Here is a 19,214-nt window from a genome sequence, read left to right as displayed (position 1 = left end):
TAAACGTCTCCTACATTTTATTCTGCGCACTTTATTCCCCTGCTCCTCTTTTTCTTCTTTCCATTCATTCTCCCTCACTCTCTGCTCTGCCCCTTGTGTTCCTCTCCTGCGTTCTCCTTTGCTCTCTGCTCTGCTCCTCCCATTCCTAACTCCTGGCAATGAAACTCTCGCGTCAGGGAGGGAGAAATACTACTTAGCGATCCATTCGTGTTCGAAGCACGTGTTGACCGATAAAATATTTCCTGATTGGATTTTGAGTACAGCGCGGGGCCGGAGATGAAGGACGGAGGAGGAGGAGTCGGTGCGGGATGAGGGCGAGATTCCTGTCAAAAAAAGAGGTATAACAAAATGAAATGCCGCTGTGATGGGGAGTGTAAAGTGGAGTGATAGTGGGGAAATTGAAGTATCGCACTGATGGACATGAATATTGATGAAAACGAGCAACCGAGGGGAAAGAGATGGACACAAAAGCGCAATCGTGGAATGACGACTCAAACTGAAAAAAAAAAAATAATAATAAACAGGAAAAAAAAAAACATACCTGAAAAAAGATTCGTTTCTTCATCCATATGCGAGAACGAGAACTTGAAAATGCTAAGGCTAAAATTATAAGAAAAAAATGAACTTCCATTGGCATTAACCTTGCAGGACGGACAGGTGGCGAAGGGGTGCGTGAGATAATAACGGTGTGAAAGCAGTGATTAGACAGAGGGGGACTGCAGGGCTCCTTTAAAGCCTGAGAGAGAGAGAGAGAGAGAGAGAGAGAGAGAGAGAGAGAGAGAGAGAGAGAGAGAGAGAGAGAGAGAGAGAGAGAGAGAGAGAAACTATATAACCAGTTCTAAGTTTACCTCCTCGTTAAGAATGCTAACCTAGTACAACCTTCGACCCAGCCTTTCTTTTCCCTCCTCCTATGAATGCCACGGCTGCCTAAAACACTCTCTTGGAAGCGAAAAGGGAAAACAAAATACAAAAGACTCCTGCATAATTAAAGCGCACCTCCACCTACACACCTGCTCGAGTGGTACAGGTAAGAAAGATTAATTTTAACCGTGGTAACTTGACACTGGAAGGAAAGCTTGTACCTGTGGAACTATATTTACCTACATTCCGCCTCGTCCATGCCTTTTATAGTTTACCATGATGTAGCAGGTGGAATCTATCACTCATGCAGGTTCCAAGTACTCGTTTAACAAGGTGGAAGTGTGGAAGAGGGCACATGTAACGGAAAAGTAAAAGTAAAATTTAGAAAAAAGTTAATGTAGGACGAATACAAGAAAATATACAGAAATAAAGAAAACAGAACAAAAGAGAAACATACGATGGAAATTTAAATGCAATGGAGAAAAAATGGATAAAGCGTTAATGTAGATAGAAATTAAGAGAGAGTAACGAAACTCAGAGAAAATATGCAGTAAAATACAGGATGATAAAGATTTATGAGAGGGGCGACGTTGAAAGAAGAGATATAAGGAAGTGCATTATCTAGGGGAGGAAGAATGCATGAGGAGACGAAGAAAGGAAACAGCAGGACGCGCAACAGCTGAGGAAACAGTCGAGCAGTTTACAGGGAAAATAATGGGCCTGCAGCTGTCTCATTTGCACGTTATGTTTCGCATCATTACGGCTTTGAAAAAATGTGGTTACGAGTTTCTGCTTCGTTTATGGGGCATTTCCACCGACCTTTTTGTGGCACTTATGTCCTCGCCTTTCAAACTTTATGTACGGCGAACCGACATCTGCCATCCACCACACCGCCACAACACGAAGGGCACAGGGAACACTTTGCCACACCACCACACTCCCGTCCACTCACGCACCGTATCCTCAAGTACCCACAATCCATCACTACCTCTTGGAACGCACGCCACATTTATCATACAGTACCAAACACCACGCCCTGCACACGCCATACTCACCTCACTCACACGAACACACACACACACACACACACACACACACACACACACACACACACACACACACTACGAGTATACAAGAGAATTCGCCAAAGAAAAGAATGTGATAAGCTGGAAACCCAAATACTATTTCTTCGTTTTTTATTTTTACTTCTTTTCCTTCACCATGGCGCATTCTCCTCCTCCTCTTCTTCCTCCTCCCCCCAACACCCTTATTACTCCTCCCCCTCCGTCCCTTCCTTGCTCTCTTGTCCTCCCTAGAGAGTTCCCGCCCCAGCCGCTTCTCCCGACACACGGCCATCCCAGTCTTTCCCTCCTTCAATACTTTCACCTCCAAAACTTTCTTCACCTGCACTGGGGGGAAAAAAGGGAAAATGAGACAGAGAAGGTGTCCTCTTATGTTATCCAGGTGCCAGAGGTGTGTTTTTTTCTCTCCTCTCTAGTGTGTGTGTGTGTGTGTGTGTGTGTGTGTGTGTGTGTGTGTGTGTGTGTGTGTGTGTGTGTGTGTGTGTGTGTGTGTGTGTGTGTGTGTGTGTCAGTGTTCACGTATCATTTCTTCTCTCCAGTTCCCTGCTTTGCATTTTCTTTCCATATAAACGAGTCCCAGAGTACATCATTTCCCATCCGACCATCACTATTGCATTTGTTCCACTTACGGTAATGGAATAGAAGCAGCAGCAGCAGCGGTAGAAATGGTAATAAAAGTAGTAGTAGTAGTAGTAGTAGTAGTAGTAGTAGTAGTAGTAGTAGTAGTAGTAGTAGTAGTAGTAGTAGTAGTAGTAGTAGTAGTGGAAGTAAGAGATGTAGTAGTAAAATTATTATTATTATTATTATTATTAGTAGTAGTAGTAGTAGTAGTATCACATCGTTGCTGAAGACATGCAACTGACTCGCAAAACCTTCAGCAGCGTCGCCTCAGATAAACTTTGCCACACGAGTTTCGCTTTTACATTTTTTTTTAGAGGAAATTAATGTTCCCGGGGTGCCTGTCTTGTGCAGCCTGTGTCGGATCAGGTGTCTGGGAAGAGGCAACGCCCGCTAGTGGCTGGCTGGCCCGTCCTTCCCTAAGACTTGGAGGCTTCCCGTTCATCAGGCGGTCTTTGTTGAAAGCGTCGATCTTATACTACCGCACTCCGCCGGTATTCATTGAGTTGTGTTCCGCCTCACAACTGCCTGTAATCTGCTTAGGGCCATGAATAGTGAAGCAGCCTGTAGATGAAGCCAGACGCCGCCCAACGCCATACAATTGATGGAATGTTGATGAAAACCACGGCCGGATTATTGAGTTGTCTGGCTAGCATTTTGTACAACATGAATACTGCTACTATTACTACTACTACTACTACTACTACTACTACTACTACTATTATTATTATTATTATTATTATTATTATTATCATTCGTAGTAGTAGTAGTAGTAGTAGTAGTAGTAGTAGTAGTAGTACAGTAGTAATAATAGCAGTACAAGTAGTAGCAGTAGAAATCACTATGAACAACCAAATTTTTCACTCTGGCACCGGGAATACAACTACACCGCTACACTTTCCTGTGACTAGTGCAATCTCTTAATTGGTAACAACACACAAGAGCATTGTCGCATTCTGGTGTATTCATTCCTGCTGGTAATATCTAACAAGGGTATTTAAACTGGAAAAACGTCGGTACGTGGCGCACAGGGAGATGTACTGACGGAACACCTTTGTAAATCATCGCACGAGAAACTACACCGCATCAGTCTCGGCGAGTCCATTACCGAGAGGGGGAGGATGTGAAGGACGCGGGAAGGATGATTCGGTCGCTGCCTCGTTAGCTAGTTTATGACTAGTAATCAAATTAGGCCATATGAATCTGAAACACGATAGATAATCAAGAAACAACGATATAGGAATGACGAAGAGCCTGTCGGGGGCAATAAGTAACCTGTAAGGAACAAGCAAGGTAAATAAAAGAAGCTTGCCTATTCCTTCCTTACACTCAGGCACACCTGGTTCCGCCACACATAATACTAACCTATCTAAACTCATCCAGGCCTCCCCAACATCCACGGAACACTCACCTTCATCCTGAGCAGCTGGAGTGTCCCGACAAGCCTCACGTATTACTGGTGAACGCGAATTTATGAACACTACTCGTACACTCAACAACTCACATTTCCGCTTAGCATGACCAGAGACTCAGCGCGCACACAGGCCTTCTTGTACCAAGTGTTGCCTTTTTAGTGGGGTCTCATTTTCTCAGTTGCTAATAGTGACGTGAGCTAGACAACCTGGCCGTGATATGACTAATTATCCCAGTGAAGAGTGAACACCGTGACTTCGCCAAATGGTACAATACTTATTTAAATCAGTTACACCTTAGGGAAAGTTTAGTGATTCGCGAGTGGCAAAAAATGTGACGAAGTAATGTCAGTGTAAATATAATAGTTGGTAATAGAAGAAAAGTGATGCTGGGGTGATGGGGAGAAGGCGCCACATTTGAATCTATAGACGTGCCCTTTCTCTCACTCTCTCTCTCACCGGCATATTTCCTGAAATTTTTTTGTATTTTTTGTTATTAGAAGAAGAGTAAGAAGAGGGCGAAGACGAAGAAAAGACAAAGACGAAGAAGAAAAAAGACGAAGACGAAGAAAAGACGAAGAGAAGAAGAAGCAGACGAAAACACAGCCAAAAAGACGAAGACGAAGAAAAGACGAAGGGAAGAAGCAGCAGATGATAACACAAATAAAAAGAGAAAGACGAAGAAGAGGAAGACGAAGACGAAGAAAAGACGAAGACAAAGACTAGGAAAAGAAGAAGACGAAGAAGACGAAGACGAAGAAAAAACGAAGACGAAAAAGACGAAGGCTAAGAAAAGACAAAGACGAAGAAGCAGAGGAAAACACAGACAAAAAAAAAGCAGGGGAAGGTGAAGACAAGCACAAGCAGACAGCCTCGTAACTTGAAGGTCTCGCGGCCACAACACGGCGCGATACAAGTTATGATTGCAGCAGCAACAGCAGCATTCCCTCTTCCTGCTGCCTCCCACGCTGGCATTCTTTTCTGTCCCTATCACTCTTCATTCTGTGCTGGTCTTCATTCTTCATAAACTTCCATCTCAGCACAGCCCGTATATTCTCTCTCTCTCTCTCTCTCTCTCTCTCTCTCTCTCTCTCTCTCTCTCTCTCTCTCTCTCTCTCTCTCTCTCTCTCTCTCTCTCTCATCCCAGTAATCTCTTGTCCTCTTAGAAATATGAAAATTCAAATCCCTTTTTTTACTCTCGTCGTGAATGGAGAAGGAAAATGTAGGTTATATTAAACACACACACACACACACACACACACACACACACACACACACACACACACACACACACACACACACACACACACACACACACACACACACACACACACACACACACACACACACACACACACACACATTAAAAGATATCAGGCTATTTGAACTCCATTTGCGACACGATTTGTCTGCCATAAAAGTAGAGAATTGCCGAGGGACGGGGAAGGAGAGGAAAAAATAAGAGGAAAATATTGGCAACAGAATAGGAACATGAGGAAAGGAGAGATCGTCTGCGAAACAAGGATGGAAAATTAAGATAAAGAACAGAAATATCATACAGTTCCTCAGATACCCATTAACTGCATCCACCTCCTTAATCTCTCGAGTGCCGTGACGTTTTTTCATATTCATTCTGCTTATTATTTAATGACTTTATACAGCTTCAGAAACTTATGTGGGGGATTAAAATAGTGAAGACTGTGGCTATTAATTTTCTGACCTCCATAGACCTTTCCTAAAGCCAATACACAAATTTCAAGGTAAAAATGTGTCCTAGTATTGAAGGGTTAACCTTGTCTTAACTGTGCCTCTCTGCTTCCCCTTTCCCTGTTCAAGCCTTCCTGTGTCTTTCAGTAACCGTCATTCCTTCTTACTTCATTCATTCTAAAGGCGAAATTAACTTATTCGCTCCTTTCCTGTGTGTCGTTAATATTTTCACAGTGCCCTGAATGTAAAGGAAGGACAAGCATAGCAGTGAAAAGATGAAGTCAAACACTTACTGTGAGGAAAGAAAACTGTCCAAGATTTGAAATAAAATAAATGATAAATGAATATAAAACTATTCTCCGAAGCGCGCATTCAGAGGAGCAAATCCATAAGAATGAGTTAGAGTATTCACGCACAAAGGAACAAAACTAAAAAGAAAAAAAAAGAAAGATGAAAGAAAGAGCAAAAAATGTGTCCGTAAAAGTAATAAAATGTGAAGTTCCTTTAATGAAAAGAATTCAAAGGCAAAGAATATTAAATTAAGAAGTCGGCGTGAAAGAAGAAGGAGAGAAGGAGGCAGTGAGGATGAAGGGCGATGAGGAGGAGAGCAATGAAAGAGGGCGAGAGGAGGTAAGATGAGTCGCCCACCACAGTGACCTCTGATGGAGAAGACAAACTCTTGTGCTAAATATGCACGCACCGATGTTCTGCTCGCGGACAAAACTCCCTCATAACTCCTCAACTCTCCTCTAGACTTCCCTCGCTTCATTTTCTTGACCATCTCATATTCCACCACTCACCCTTTCCTCCTCCTCCTCCTCCTCCTCCTCCTCCTCCTCCTCCTTCCTGCTCCTCATCCTCCTCCTTTTCTTCCTTTTCATCTTCTTCCTCCTCCTATATTATTTTCATTTTCATTATTGTCCTCTCTCGCTCCTCCTCCTTCTCCTTTCCCTCCAGCTTGTCCTTTTTTTTTTTTTTGAATAGCTATCCATTATATTATTTTTGCATCCTCCCGCCTTTTCTCCTGTGCTGTTTAAACATTATCTATCTGATTTCTTTCAGTCTTTCAAGCAAAACATTTTAATATAGATAAAAATAATCATCTTTTCATTCATTGCGTAGAGTTGCATTTATTTTCAAGTTTAAAGTGTGGAAATACTAACGTTGTTGTTTTTATCTTTTTTTTTGTCATATTTTTACACTTTGCATTTGTTCCATTCACAATTCTGGAGTGAAGTGTGCAAAAGTCAAGTCACACTGAGGGAATACATGATGCAGCCTCCATCTGCGAAGGTCTCAAAAATTCACCAAAGTATCTGCCTCATTAATACTTGCTGATGAATAATGCTCGGCTATAATGACAAATAAATCTTGACTCATATTTCATGTTCCGTCTTCCTCCTCCTTCTCTTCCTCCTCCTCCACTGTCTCCTCCTTGAAGTTTTCTCCCCCTTATCCTTATCTTCTAAATCCTTCTTTTATAATGTCTATCTCTGCCCTTCACCATTATCACGATCATCAACATCGCCATTATTATCATCTCTTTTGTTTCATCCTCATCCTCTTCCCCGCCTTCTTCCTCTTCCTCCTACTCCTGCTTCCTACATTCATCCCTCGCTATCTGAATCTTCCTGATGATGATGATGATGACAAGAAAAGGTGGAAAAGTGAAAAGAAACAGTAAGAGATATCGCAACAGAGAACGAGTGAGTGGTGGGCAAATATGATTAAGAAATTAAGAAAGTCTAAAGAATGAACACAAAAGAAAGAATTTTAAAATGTAAGATGAAAAAAATAGCAAGGAAGGAGAAGGAAATAGAATAGTGAAGTCTTCAGAGGCAAAGAATGAAAGGAAGAGAAAATAAAAGTTTTAGAATTTTAGAAGACACAAGTAAGAATTATGAGAGAAAAAGGGCAAAAAAGAACTAAAAGGGACAAAAGTAAGAATTAAAACAAAATGGAAAATTAGAACTCTCAACTCTTTCCTCTTCTCTCTCTCTCTCTCTCTCTCTCTCTCTCTCTCTCTCTCTCTCTCTCTCTCTCTTTCCCCAACTCTCCAGCAACAGTAGCATGAGGCAGATCCAGCTATCTGTGGCCCTGCAATAAGGTTCAAAAGCTCTCTTCATTGTATGGGAGAATCGTCCTTAAGTTAGCGAGCACCTTAGTTCATTCCTTCCCCAGGTTGCCATTATTTCAAGACCACTTAAACCTCACTGCTCATTAAAATCATCTTTTCATGTATCCCTTCCATCACTTGACGCTATCATTTATTTATCACCTTCCTGCAGTTTGTTTACGTACCTCTCTCTCTCTCTCTCTCTCTCTCTCTCTCTCTCTCTCTCTCTCTCTCTCTCTCTCTCTCTCTCTCTCTCTCTCTCTCTCTCTCTCTCAGGGTCACTCGTGCTTCCTTTCATTCTGTGTTGTTGTTTATTTATGAGTCACTATTTTTACTTCCTCTGGTGATACTGTTGCTCTTCCTCCTCCTCAGGCAGGTGACTTTAATTTAACTCGTCATTAAGAGGATTTATGTATAGCTCCTGTTTCATCCATTGCATTAATGTTTTTACTCCCTTTACTGATGACTTTACATTGCCTTTTTATCATTAACCCCTTCTATACCACGTCCCGTTTTCGCATTCTGTCTTCTTACTATTTGGCAATTTTATACAACTTCAGATTCTTATGTAGGGATTAAAAGAGTGAAGACTGTGGCCATTAATCTTCTGACCTCCATAGACACTTCATAATGTAAATAAAATCGTCTAATCACATCAAAAACTCGTGGTAAAAATGCGTCCCACTACTGAAAGGTTAAGAAGCAATAAATCAAATAAACTGTAAAGGGGAGAGCGCCCACACACACACACACACACACACACACACACACACACACACACACACACACACACACACACACACAGCTGTCTACGGAATTGGTTCTCTCCTGGAAGAATGTGTTGCCATATCACGTAGGAAAAAATAGCACGAACCTAGAACGTAAGGCAAAAGGCAAGACCCGCTGCTGTCCCTCCACACTGAACACAAACACCCACACAGTTACGATTCCATGACCTGTTCTATTTTCCTTCCACTATCATTTGTCCATATGAAGTGAAATAGCCAATGATGTACTGTAGTTACATAAAACGAAAATCAAATAATGTCATTGTTCTCTCTCTCTCTCTCTCTCTCTCTCTCTCTCTCTCTCTCTCTCTCTCTCTCTCTCTCTCTCTCTCTCTCTCTCTCTCTCATCGATCCTCAGGTACACACAACACACCTGTGGCTCGAGTGAAGTACACAGGCGCCACACGTATTAACACTTCCCACCAAAGAAACCACCACAATCGCACGTGAAGTTGTGGTATTGATGATCAGCTTGTCAACATTCCACTTCAATGGGGATGAATGTAGTAGTGAGCTAAATCAAGGAGGTTAAATATGTAGTGATTCAGTTAATATCATGCATTTTTAATTACCATTATTTCATGTTTTTAGTTTTTTTTTTTTTTGTTCCAGGGAAAGAGATACATAGATAGATAGATAGATAGATAGATAGATAGATAGATAGAGAGAGAGAGAGAGAGAGAGAGAGAGAGAGAGAGAGAGAGAGAGAGAGAGAGAGAGAGAGAGAGAGAGAGAGAGAGACTCAAATATTTCAAGATCACAGTAGGAAGCGGAACAATCTCTCAGTGATTGCGTGATGCTACTCAGTATCATCTACGGGAACTGATTGCCATCACACACCACACGCCACGCCACCACCTTAACCCCTTCAATACTGGGACTCATTTTTACCCTTAGATTTGTGCATGATTAAACCATTTTAATGACATTAGGTAGGGTGTATGGAGGTCAGAAGATTAATGACCAGAGTCTTAACTATTCTAATCCCCGACATGAGTTTTGAATCTGAATAAAATCACAAAATTGTAACCAGATTGAATATGGTAACTTGTCATGGTACTCAAGGGATTCAGAACTCACAAGCACAAGTAACCAATCATACGCCGCGTACTGACAGATACACAAGGAGAAATAGCATCAGTGTACAGGAGGTTCTATGGTCACAGTAAACATTAGAACAACCGCTATTTATGTGAGAAGATTGCTGTCTGTCTGTGGCTTTTATATGTAAGAGGAGAAAACTGGCCAAGGGCTACATAAAATGAAAAAAAAAAAAAAGCCAATTTAGTTGCTAGTTCCCTTGCAGGTCTGAGAGAGTTAGGCTTGCTCTTAAGTTTCGAACCACTCAGCGACTGTTTCATAACGCTGATCCTGAAACACGCTACTACACACTGTCAAGAGGTGTAACTACGTGGCTATCTTCGCATCATGGTCATGCCAGTTACCATGGAAACGTCACAGGTAACAAGCGGGGTTACCAACGAGCATTAAACAGACCACTACTTTTCACTGTCCCTTGTTCCATTGTGTAAGAATAATCCATGTTTGTAGTGGCTCGATATTTTTTCACCGTGAGTAAGAGCAAAGATACGAGAGGCAGATACGTTGAATAAATAGGAGGTATAGGTACGAGACGAAGATACAGCACGAGGGACAGGTATGAGGGACAGGTAGGGAGGTGACGATCAGCATGGAGGAACATAGTATAAAGGATGTGAAAGGAAAGGGATGTTCTAAGCTTGTTTTGATACTGACACCCTCACTCGCCTCCTCCCTCTCCGTCTTCACCACTTTCTCTAAAGGCTCATTATTATTATGAGTCTTGTAATCTTTCACTCTAAAAAAACGTTCCATACCTTCTCCACATTGTAATTTCTAGGTAATCTACAAGCCGACGAGAAATCCATCTACCTTTTTAAAACAAATTTACATTTTAATATGTCCTGTTATTCAGTTACCAGAAAATAAAATTGTTGAGGATCTTTTTTAGCGGCGTCCTACTTTATACATACTGTTACTTTTCTATCATTTCATCTCTCCTGATATACACATTTATCTATCCCTTTATGTCTTTGTATATTCCATTTTCTCGTGTGTGTGTGTGTGTGTGTGTGTGTGTGTGTGTGTGTGTGTGTGTGTGTGTGTGTGTGTGTGTGTGTGTGTGTGTGTGTGTGTGTGTGTGTGTGTGTGTGTGTGTGTGTGTGTGTTCCCCTCAACTATACGCCCTTTGGTGAAGGAATGGTAATGAACTATGTGAGGGAAGAAACATCAGCGTTCCTTTGATGAGAGGGAAAACATTTGAGCTGAAGGGAGCAAGGCAACAATCAAGAGTGTATTGAAATTAGTGCTGGAGGGAGGAAGGAGCAAGTGTGTTATGATGCCGCCCGTTTGATTAGCCAGCATCACTTTGAACTGGAAAAGTTATGGGTCGAGGCTGGACGTTCATGGGGAAGTATCAGGACATCTGGGCATTAAAGAAAGCGTTCAATATTTTACCGTTTCTTTCATCTACAGCCTTCACCCGTGATCAAAGGCTCCAGATACGATATAGATAAGACAAGCAAAATGCTAAAAGGATGTACACGGAATGGCAGATGATGAATCCAGTACAGAGGGAAAAAGATAAGTAACGATAACGATAAACACTTTGATACACATCGTGACAACTAGAAAAACCAACACACTTCACTCAAACAACAGACAGTAAAGAGATAACAAGACATTAACATCATCTTTCTAATTAGCAGGTACAAACCGTCTTCTCTCGTAACACACGCTCTAATTATTATCATAGACAACGACAAACGACAGGGAAAAGAAAAAGTAAATAAAGGTCTTTCCAGGTAGGTGTTTTCCTGAGCAAGTTCTCCAACACTATCCAATGCAAAATTCCTACACAGGGCTGAGGGCGAGGCAAGGCCAGGATACTCACGAAAATCTACATAATTTGCTAGCCTTCTCCCACGAGACTAGAGTGGAAGAAAGTAAGTGTTTGAGTATATACGGTGCTGAATATTGTTTACTTACCAAATTTTTTTTCCTTACATACACATACGTTAATTCTATACATCAATGTACTTTTTAACACTGGATAGGAGTGGAAGAAAGTAAAGGTTTGAGTATATACGGAACTGTATATTGTTTATCTAGCACATTATTTTCTTTATATAAACAAACGTTAATTCTATACATTGGAAATCTGAGTCTTCTAAATTATTATACTGTAGGAGAGACAATACATACACAAGAAAAAGCTTATTTATTCCACATTCTTATGGAGATTCACCTATCACCGTGTGTGTGTGTGTGTGTGTGTGTGTGTGTGTGTGTGTGTGTGTGTGTGTGTGTGTGTGTGTGTGTGTGTGTGTGTGTGTGTGTGTGTGTGTCTCAGCCGCCCCGCCCAGTACACCTGACCTCTTCACCTGGCACTATGGGATCTAACACTTCCAGAGACAAAAAAGACAAATTTCCATATATGAGAAAAAAGTGAATCCCGAGTGGAAAGGAATTTAATCTTGCCAATCTACAAGGTCGCGGAATTCACGTCCTTGGGGATTTTTCTTTCTTTTCCTTACCTGTTAAAAGTGGTATTAGGGAACATTATGAGGGACGGAATGAAAAATGTGTGTACTCATATAATGAAGAAGTGTGTGTGTGTGTGTGTGTGTGTGTGTGTGTGTGTGTGTGTGTGTGTGTGTGTGTGTGTGTGTGTGTGTGTGTGTGTGTGTGTGTGTGTTAAGACTTCACATTTTTACCATAAATGTATAATAACGACAATACTCTATTGGTGGATTTGATAGTAGTAGTAGTAGTAGTAGTAGTAGTAGTAGTAGTAGTAGTAGTAGTAGTAGCAGCAGCAGCAGCAGTAGTAGTAGTAGTAGTAGTAGTAGTAGTAGTAGTAGTAGTAGTAGTAGTAGTAGTAGTAGTAGTAGTAGTAGTAGTAGTAGTAGTAGTAGTAGTAGTAGTAGTAGTAGTAGTAGTAGTAGTAGTAGTTGTTGTTGTTGTTGTTGCTTTTGTTGTAGCGAAAGTGATAGATTAAAAGAGGAGACAGGAACAACCACAACAACAACAACAACAACCACAACAACAACACCAACAACATTACCACCACCACCACCAACAACAACAACAACAACAACAACAGGAACCTTAAAAAAAGAGAGAAAAATAAACACAAAACCAGCACACTATTATACCTGGCGTGTCCTGAAGGCAGAGGAGGGCGGCGTGGCAAAGAACCCCAAACCCAAGACCCAAGACCCAAGAAGACCCATCTCCTCGCTGCACACTCCCGGAAATAACACACACATAAAATACAAGGAGTGTTGAAAGCGGCTGATGTACAAGTCGTTGGGATTCGGTGCCTGTTCTCGTAGGGCAAGATACATGAGCCTCATGCCTCTAAACTGGCGAAAGTCTCGAAGGTGACACCACTGACTGTAATGAAGAATGAGAAGTAGTGGTGGTGGTGGTGGTGGTGGTGGTGGTGGTGGAGAACAAGAATAAAAAAGAGCAAGAATAACATGAATAACAACAGCAGCATCAATAATAAGAACAAAACGAAGATGATAGTAATGATGAATGGTGATGAGGATGATGGCCACAATGTCAATGATGATGGTGATGATGATAATAGTGATGATGGTGATGGTAATGGTGATGACGTCAACGCTTTAATTATACTCCAAAACTACAGAGCATAATATTAAAGAAGTTTTGATAATTACGACTATTAAAAGTTATATTCAGCGCACAAATCCATAGTGTTAGTGAGCGGGGGTCATTTCATCCCGCGTAACACACAACACAGTGAACATTATTTTTATTTTATTGTTGTCCTGTCAGCGCGGCGAAATATGATCGACTATTCCGTCAAAAGGCCAGGTTTCAGTCTGGACATCACGGAGCTACAATAGTACGTAGGAAGTGGTGTGCGAAGTGTGGAAAGGTGCAGATTGTAACTCACACGTCACTGGTGGTGCTGTATTCCATTGGTCATTGCACACAGGGACACAAAGGAACACGAAGAGAGTAAACAACAATATGACGCTGTTTATGATACCTTTAACCACTTCATTACTAGGACGCGTTGATATTTTGAGTTTTGGGTATGATTAGATGATTATATTTACATTAGGAAAGGTTTAGCATGGAGGTCAGATTAATGGCCATTCTTCATTATTCTAATTCCCAGTTAAGTTTCTGAAGCTGTTTAAAATGACCAAATAGTAAACAGAATATATATGAAAATGTGTCACGGTACTGAATGGGTTAGACATGAACTGTTTCAATACACTACAAATAAATTAGCTAATATTTTGTAATTTCCTTCTGCAGTTAATTTTCTAGAGCAATATACTAACTGGATTTTTTTTCATTGATAGTATTCTTGACAAAACTCCTCGACACGATGTAAAAATGTTATACTATCTAATCTAACATTAATATTGCATAGTATATCTCAACACGATCATTTTGCTATTAGAACGAATGCAGGAAGTAATGTTCCTTCTGATATTAATTCCTGCTGTGCTGATAATGACCCTGTGCATCTATGTAAGTTAAACAGAGTAGTGGGCAGCAGGTGTGAGGGAGAGCAAGTGTGTGTGTGTGTGTGTGTGGCTTGTGTTCACTCGCCACTATCATGATGAGGATCCCACACCTGCTTTAACATTATACACTTGTGAGAAAAAAATGTTGGTATTAGCTGGAACATTTAATGAGGTGTGTGTTGCAGCAACAATATTTATTGTTTGTGGCGAGTGCTCATCCAGTACTACCGCCAACAGTATAATATAATTCAAAGCAGATACTACTCTATCACCAATAATATTCCAATAGCAATGGTAGTAACAGTAGTAGTAGTCGTAGATTAGTAGTAGTTGTAGTAGTAGTAGTAGTTCGTAGATTATTATTATTATTATTATTATTATTATTATTATTATTATTATTATTATTAGTAGTATTAGTAGTAGTAGTAGTAGTAGTAGTAGTAGTAGTAGTAGTAGTAGTAGTAGTAGTAGTAGTAGTAGTAGTAGTAGTAGTAGTAGTAGTAGTAGTAGTAGTAGTAGTAGTAGTAGTAGTAGTAGTAATTGTAGTAGTAATAGTACTATAATAGTAGTAGTAGCAGTAATGGTATCAATAGTGAAAGCAGTATGATTATTTTCACAAGAAAAATCATTCATAATGCGACTTCAATTATCGATATTACCACTACTACAACGATTACCACCACCACCACCACCACCACCACCACCACTACCGCCATCACCATCATCAATACCACCAACACTTCTACAGCTACTTTTACTATTTTGCAATCATGTAGCACCTCCATTATTTGGTGTCATACTCGCTTGCACCTTAGCCAAAAGATGATAAAAAAAAGAAATTATCAAGCACTTATTTTAAAACCTTCCTTTCACAATACTCGGTCTATTTCCATTTCTGCATTTATGTTTTAAAACTAAAAGCACATTTTGTTTCATATATCACCTTGCAATTCTCATTCTGTTTACTCCATTATTAACTTTTCACCCTACTTGCCTGCCTGCCTGCCTGCCTGCCTCCTCTCTCTCTCACTGTCCTTCCAGCCTCTTTGCCTCTCCCTTCCTCTCTTCCTCTCTCACTCCCTCCCGCCGAGGTCAAGAGGTTCCTGGTTTGGGTTTCTGCACGTCTCGCCTCTTCTTCCTGCCTCAGCCTCAAGTTTTTTGGTATAATGATGTGAGTTTTGAACTATAATAACCCAAGTGTTGCAAATTAGTAATGTGATCATGCAATTTCTATTCTTTATTGAGAAAAGTCTCTAAGTTTGTTCTCTCTATATACATACTGCATATGAATATTCTTCCTTTTATCTATTATGTGGTTATGGTTTAGTTTAATGACATTTTCATTTAAGTGAGTATCCTGGTGTGTTTAATATGAAGGCAGTGCAACCTGACGGGCAGAGCAAAGGAGACAAACAAACAGGAGAGGCAAGGCAATGTGGGGTTGAATTTCAGGGAAAGAGGAAATGGAGAGAAAGGGAATGTTGGCGGCATAATAGCGAGTATTCAGGCGGAGGGTGAAGCACTGAAGGTTAAAGTGTGACTACGTAATGTGCTACGCTGATAGGGAACTATAGATTATCAAGAATGTTAGAATGTAGTGGCAGTTACGTTAATCTGGTGGAAAGCTTTATATCTTCAGTGTGGGACTGGTAAATCATTGTTGTCGTAGTTTTTTGTCTTTTTGTCATCATTATTTCAATAAGATTACCAAAGATGACAAAAACATGAAACCCTATTAACTGTTTCCCTCACAAAAAGAGCTTAAAAAATCATAGTTAATTCAGTTTTAGAAGTGTCACGATGCCTAAATAAATGGTCTAAGTTGGAAAGAAAAGACACGAAGAGCAAAGAGTTTGGCTATTACCAATTATTAGTCTGAAAATCCGGCTCTGTCCCACATCTACTCAGTCATTCATCTTGAGACCATGCACGACAAAAGTTAATCTTCACCGCCTTCCCTGCACTGTTTACCGCCAGGCTGCAGGTGTTGATGGTGGATCGTGTTTATTAATTACACTTGTGTGACACGCGAATGATGAAAGGTGACACGATACGATGGAGGAGGTCTGATAATGTAGAGAGAGAGAGAGAGAGAGAGAGAGAGAGAGAGAGAGAGAGAGAGAGAGAGAGAGAGAGAGAGAGAGAGAGAGAGAGAGAGAGAGAGAGAGAGAGAGAGAGAGAGAGAGAGAGAGAGAGATTCGGTTTGAGGGCGGAGAAGAGAAGTTCATGGAATAATACATTACTGAATGATACTGAACTGCTAAATAAAATTAATTACGCCAATTTACGTAGTCCATACCATCAGAGGGGGGAAAGAACCTTCACAATTGCAATGCACGAGTTTCGATTCCTTGGTGGTACATAGATTGATTCCTGAAGCTTTGTTCTGATTTGAGAAATAAAGCAAGTCATAAACAGTACAGAAGGAGAGGTAAGTAGCATGCGTCGCTCGTGAAGGAAGTAAAAAGTAGAGATAAGATAATGAAAACGGAATAATCTTGTCGTTACCGCCGCACGCCATGACGGAGCCACCGCCCTCTCTCCCCGCCAGGTTGGCATGATTAACCTGCCTTGCCTCCCGCACCGCCGCCCTGCTCCAGGTGACAGCCAAAGTGGCTCCCGTAATGACATCAGAACAAAGAGAACATTATGAACTACGGGAGAGACAGGAGGATGACAGCACCTTATTGTGCAGGAAGGTTACCGTAGCACTGAACTGTATTGTGTGAATAATGTGACGCGATCACCAGGAGCCTCAGCGTCATTAAGGGAATTAACTTGTGTAATGAAGGCAATATAGTGTTCAGGGCAAGGCTGAAGTGGGGACGAAGGCTGAGCCTCGTCACACCACTAGTGCACAGCGCCGCCATCTTTTCAGGACACCCTCGCGACACAATGCAAGGAATTCTTTTTTTTTTTTTTGATGTGCCGCACTTGTATGAAATGTACGCCTTTGTATAAGCCAAGCTGCCTGCCGCAATGCAGCAATATCTGCCTTAGCTTCAAAAGAAACAGTCAATGGTACACTCAGGGCAGGTAAGAGCGCCGTGGGTCGAGGTGACGCATATACTGACAGGCTGCCGCAATTCGCCAAAATTTTCAAACATTCATTTACATATACTACATACTACATATTGAACGAAGATATAAGAATGTCTAATATGAAAATACTTTTGGTTTAGACATAATAGAAGACCCCACCCACTGTCTATATCAGAGGGAGCAGCAGAAGCAATAACACTTGAGGAGTTCTGGCCATCAAGATTATGAGCCAAGGATAATGTTGGTGATGGCGGTGTTGTGAATGACGCGCGCTTCGAGGCCAGTCACGGATTAGCCCACGTGTCCCTCAATGTAAGCACCATAAGATGCCGCCCGAACTGTGGTGGGCGGCGATGGTAATAATGATAATAAAGATGATGACGATGATGATGATAATAATAATAATAATAATAATAATAATAATAATAATAATAATAATAAGAAGAAGAAGAAGAATGATAATAATAATAATGCATCATAGCCAACATGATACGAAAATAATGACTAACTGTTTCCCTTTGATAACATTTTTCCCGAAAGCTGCTACAAATAAGGAAAGAATCACACACAAAAAAAAAAAATAGAAGGATTTAGCTTAAAGGGTTTAAACGCAGCCAGTTATACATGCTGAAACAATGCATTACCAAGCCCTTAATACATAATACATAAAACATAATAGCTTTGTGTGTGTGTGTGTGTGTGTGTGTTTGTAATTGTATGTGTATGCACACACACTCTCTCTCTCTCTCTCTCTCTCTCTCCTATCCATAAACACACACACACACACACACACACACACACACACACACACACACACACACACACACACACACACACACACATACTAATAGGTACACAGACAGCCATACAAATAGACAGCCAGAATGTGGGTAATGTTTTCCAAGGTCTTTTATCCAACGGTCCATTGACACCTGTGAAAATTAAGGCACTATGCATACAGGTGATTAGTGAAGTTCCCTTAATTGTCCCTCTGCTAATGAGAGACACGGGTGTAAAAACCTCCTCTAATTGGCACTCATTTCGATTCTGCATGTGTAAAAGCTGCCTTCGTTTTCTATTGATGTATATATCTGTGTGTGTGTGTGTGTGTGTGTGTGTGTGTGTGTGTGTGTGTGTGTGTGTGTGTGTGTGTGTGTGTGTGTGTGTGTGTGTGTGTGTCTCTCTCTCTCTCTCTCTCTCTCTCTCTAAGTGAAAATAATATAATAATGAAATTGAAAGTGCAGGTCAGTGTGTAGGTCTTGCTTCCCTGAGATGGACAGAATGGGAATGATGGCAAAAGTGAAGTTTATTTTCAAAGATGTAGAAAAATATGTCTCGTATGCATATCTATGGAAACTACGGAAAAATATGATGATTACGTCACCTGAATAAACATAGGAGCTTATTGTGGCAAACAAAGGCTGAAAACATTACATGCCAGCTTAATATGAATTATATGTAGGATAGACTGAGACACATTAGACTCTACCTATTTGAAATGCGTCAGAGGTGCCGCCTTGCTTTTCCCCACTATAGTCAGTCTGCTCTAAAATGGCTCCTGGATATAAAACATATTGTAGTTTATTGATAACGTAATTGATTTGATGTGAATAATACTTGTTTTCTGTTGATCAACACATTTATTACAAGGATAGCTCAAGGTTATTCTCATGATCTGACAACCACGCATTCCCTGGGACACCATTCTAGTCGAGGCCCAGGAGCCACTTTAGAGTAGACAGACGATGATGCACCTTCTGAAAAAGAAATTAGAGATGAAAATAAAACTTGAGGAAAGGAATCCGTGGAGGGACATTCTTTGAACAAAATATTCATACCAGATGTTGTGAAAGGCTTATATGTATAAATCAGCGCAGGTGTCACTGTAGAGAGGATAAGTAAAATATCAAAAGGGTTCATCCTGTCTTTTATAATAACTCGTCTTAGCAATGAAAGGCAGAGTTGACAGAATCATTCAGAGTGAAGTGTTTAGATAAGAGTTTAAGAGAAAAGTTTTAGAATTTCAAGAGACAGGA

General features: G+C 40.8%; 1 protein-coding gene and 1 long non-coding RNA gene across 3 annotated transcripts in view; one reads left to right on the top strand and one right to left on the bottom strand.

Moving 5' to 3' along the window:
* LOC123508209 overlaps positions 1 to 4,110 on the bottom strand; it is a 127,724-nt gene extending 123,614 nt beyond the window's left edge. Inside the window, exon 1 of the long non-coding RNA XR_006675881.1 lies at positions 3,973 to 4,110. This is a non-coding gene — a long non-coding RNA (uncharacterized LOC123508209). The remainder of the gene's footprint in view (positions 1 to 3,972) is intronic.
* The window catches only part of LOC123508208 (regulator of G-protein signaling 7-binding protein-like), a 252,409-nt gene that overhangs the window by 136,109 nt on the left and 97,086 nt on the right, over positions 1 to 19,214 (top strand). The gene's annotated exons all lie outside the window — the stretch shown is intronic.

The sequence above is a fragment of the Portunus trituberculatus genome, chromosome 24 (genome assembly GCF_017591435.1).
Source record: "Portunus trituberculatus isolate SZX2019 chromosome 24, ASM1759143v1, whole genome shotgun sequence".
Classification (NCBI taxonomy): Eukaryota; Metazoa; Arthropoda; class Malacostraca; order Decapoda; family Portunidae; genus Portunus; species Portunus trituberculatus.
The sequence above is the reverse complement of the archived record's forward strand: the minus strand, read 5'-3'. Positions and strand labels throughout refer to the sequence as shown.